The following is a 4,290-nucleotide window of genomic DNA, read 5'->3' as shown; positions in this document are numbered from 1 at the left end:
GAGGGCTTAGAGAGGCCTCGGAGACGTTTCCAAGGCAAATCCAGCAGGCCGCGGGCGCGGGCCCATGTTACTCAAAATTGCCAAAACTTGGCAGGAACTTGCCGCAGTTGCCCCGCGGGCTCTCCGTGGGCGCGGGTAAAATGGAGAGGCCGCTCCATTCAGAGAGACCGCGGCCCCCTGATCAGGCTTTGGGAGCAGGGGATTAGCCGCGGGCGCGGGTTTCACTGCCGCGGGCGAGGATCTCTGTTGCCGCGGGCGCGGGGTCTGCCCAGATAGCCCGCGAAGGGTTCCGTACCCATTTTTCCGCGGGCGCGGGTCTATCGAGAGAGGGCGCGGGAGCTGCCAATTTCTTCTTTGCTTATAAATAGAATTGTATTTCCTTTTTGAAGGGGACTTTTGATAATTTTCATTAGCTTAGTTTTAGAGAGAGAATCTAGAGAGAAGTTCGAGAGAAGTTCTTGGTTTTGGATTTGTAACTCAACATTTGATCAATCAAGTTTGGATTCCTTCATTTTCAATCATCAATATTAGTGAGAATCTCTTCCTTCTTTCATCTTTTACTTACTTGCTATTTGATTTTTGCTTGTTACTTGTTCTTCTTTGGATTTGAATTTGATATTGTTGATTATTTTTTATTTCTCTTAGATTTTGATATAGAAATGAAGATTAAAGCACTTTCTAGTTATTTGTTCTTGAATTTCACCATGATTAGTGAGTAGATTAGTTGCTAGGGAAAGGCAGAAGCATGTTTGATTAATGAAATTGCTAGTTGATGCTCTTGATTGATTGGTTTCTTGCAATTAAATTGGTTGACATAGTTTTGCATGTGATTGATTAGACTAGGAGTGATCAACCTATAAGATTAATCTAGATTGCATTGCAACTCTTAATGACATGAACAATCGAATTGAAAGTTGCTCTAATTGATTGGGTTTGCTTGTGATTCTTCTTGATTTGCCTTTCATAGTGACACCTAGATTGGCCTATAGGAGACAACATTTGAACTCTCTTGATTGCTACTATTGTTTGTCCATTGCAATACTTTAACTAATTGATTGAGCTCTAAACTAGCATTATCATTTAACTTGCATGTGGAACCCATATCCCTAGTGTTTAGACCTTTGTTTTACTTGATTAGACTTGCTTTATTTTACCATAGTTCCAACCATAATATCAACTCCATCTTCGAGGTAGCTTGACTTAGACTCTAGTTTTCATCATTGCATTCCCTAGGGATCGACCCTTAACTTGCCCTATATTCATATAAGGTTGGTTAGGTGTTTACAAATTTTGTTTGACTTGGGGAAAGGGTAGATAACGACATACATTTTCCCCCTCGTCAAAATGGCGCCGTTGCCGGGGAATGCTATTGGTGCTTAGCTTTTGTTGTTGAGTCTACTTCATTTTAATTGAAAAAATATATACAAAAAGATTTTGTTTCTTTAGGCTACACTTGTAGCCGTGCTACTAATATTTTCTTTGAAGTTTTAAATGCATAGAGCTCGTGATCGATCCATTGTGCCTTTTGACCCGGAAATTGAGAGGACTCTCTCAAGAAGAAGAATAGCTAATCGATTCTCCTTGGGGTATAGTTCTTCAAGTGAAGAAGAGATTGAAGAAGAGCAAGGCATGGGAGAAAATCCGAAAGTGGCCTTGAAGGAGCTAGGAATACCCGGTGCTTATAGTTTTGAGAGCGGCATAGCTCCGCCTACAACACCGGCAAATGATTTCGAGATTCGGCCGGCCATGATCACCTTAATTGAGAGGAGGCAATATAGTGAGGATAAGAATGAGAGCCCGTTGAACCATCTTAAAGAATTTGAAAAATATTGCAACACCATTAAAGTCAACGGAGTTTCTCAAGAGTTCATACGCCTCAAGTTGTTCCCCTTCTCTCTCATAGAAAGATCCTTAGAGTGGTTAGATAAAGAGGTGAAGCCCAATTCCTTGAGAACATGGGATGATGTTATAAAGGCCTTCTTGTCCCGTTTTTACCCTCAAAAGAAGACGGCGGAGGCAAGAGCCTTGATTCAAGGGTTCAAGCAAAGGCCAAATGAAAGCCTTTACGAAGCATGGGAAAGATACAAAGAGTATCAAAGGGAATGCCCTCACCACGGAATCCCAACATACCAAGTGGTCCAAATCTTCTATGGCGGTTTAAGTCCCCAAGGCAAGTCATGCCTTGATGGGGGGGCCGGGGGTCCTATCATGAACAAGACCGAAGAAGAAGTGGTGGACATCATTGAGGACGTGGTGACGTACTATAAAGATTGGCAAGATGGGGAGAGAGACTCTTCAAGCAATCAATCTTCATTGTACTCGGTAGACCATCTAAACGCGATCAACAACCTTTCCTCCCAAATGACAAACTTGGGAAAGGAGATGACCACAATCAAAGCCAAATTGGAGAGCACTTCTACTTCATCCCAAGCTACGAATCTTCCCTCCCAATTTAAAGGGAGAGGTACTCCTTCTAACTCACAACCCCTTCCCTCTTCACATAATATGCCTATGGGTTGTTTGTTTTGTGATGCATGTGGATCGTATGATCATGACTCTAGTAATTGTCCTAATGAATGTGTTAATGAGTTTGATAACAATGAGAGTGAGCATGTGAATTATGTGTCAAATAATAATGCTCAAAGGTTTGATAATCAAAGAGGTCAATGGAATAGGAATTACCAAAACCAAGGCAATTTTGACAACTATAATCAAGGTGGTGGTTATAGAAACCAAGGGAACCAAGGTTCCCGTGGTAGCTATAATAATCAAGGTTATAGTGGCCAAAATCAAAGCCAAAATTATGGTAATCAAAACCAAGGTTATGGAAATCACAACCAAGGTAGTGGTAACCATAATCAAGGTGGTGGTAACCATAATCAAGGTTATGGACAAAATCAAAATAGGGGTACTTGGAACAATCAAGGGAAGGGCAATTTTCAAAATAATGCTCAAAGAGGTCCCCCAGCCGGATTTGTTCCAAGGACTTAAGGAGAAAATTCCTATTCCCAACCTTCTTCACCTAGGACCAATTTGGAAGAAATAATTGAGAATCAAACCAAGTTGTTGAACACATACATGGGCGTTAGTGATAAGAAGTTCAATAAATGATGACCCACAATAAAATGCTTGAAAATCAAATTTCTCAACTTGATAATGCTTTGAAAGATCATGCAAGCCCTTCTTCTTTACCTTCCCAAGGTCTTGATCCCAAGAAACACGTGAATGCTATTATTACTAGGAGCGGTAAGGTTCTTGAGGAGAGATTGCCTAGGAAGGGTGAGAATAAGGAGATTCCTAAGAAAGCCTTGGTTGAGAATGAGGGGGTTAGGGCATCATTGGATGAGGTTGTGGTTGAGACACCTAGAGAGGTGAGAGTAGAGAAAGAAATTGTGAAACCCAAGCTCCCTTACCCACAAAAATTCATGAGACACAAATTGGATGAGCAATTTGGGAGATTCATTGATATGCTAAAACAACTTCATCTTTCTCTACCTTTTACCGATGTGATCAACCAAATGCCAAATTATGCCAAATTCCTCAAGGACATTTTGAGTGGGAAAAGGACTTGTGAGGTTGTGGAAACTATCAATTTGACCGAAAATTGTAGTGCTATCATCATGAACAAAATGCCACCCAAATTGAAAGACCCCGGAAACTTCTCCATCCCTTGTGCCATTAACAAGATGCAAATTGATAATGCCTTATGTGACTTGGGAGCTAGTGTTAGCATAATGCCGTATTCGGTTTATCAAAGGCTTGAACTAGGGGAACTCTTACCTTCTAACATTACCTTGCATTTAGCCGATAGGTCAATCAAGTTTCCAAAAGGTAAGGTAGAAGATGTTCCATTGAGGGTTGGGAAGTTTGTGTTCCCGGTGGATTTTATTGTGCTTGAAATGGATGAAGGTGCTACTATTCCAATCATTTTAGGTAGACCCTTTCTTGCTACCTCGGGTGCTATGATTGATGTGAGGAGTGCAAAGATTTCCCTTAAGGTAGGAGATGAGGTCATTAAATTTGATTTGAATGAAAGCATGAAATATCCATCTTCTTCTCTAGAAAATTGCATGATGATTGATTCACTTGATCATGTTGTGTCTTCCATGCATGAGCACTTGCTCACCTCTAACGATGCTCTTGAGAATGTTTTGTTGAACAAGGACAAAGTAGGTACACCATGCAAGGAAGTGGAATTCTATGAAGAATTGCTTAACGGAAGCATGGAAGAAGTGGATGAGAAAATGTGCTTGAAAATCTCAAGCCAAGAGGCTTTGCAAGCGGCCACAT

Source organism: Chenopodium quinoa, unplaced genomic scaffold (genome assembly GCF_001683475.1).
Source record: "Chenopodium quinoa cultivar QQ74 unplaced genomic scaffold, ASM168347v1, whole genome shotgun sequence".
NCBI lineage: Eukaryota > Viridiplantae > Streptophyta > Magnoliopsida > Caryophyllales > Amaranthaceae > Chenopodium > Chenopodium quinoa.
Note: the sequence above shows the minus strand (reverse complement) of the source record.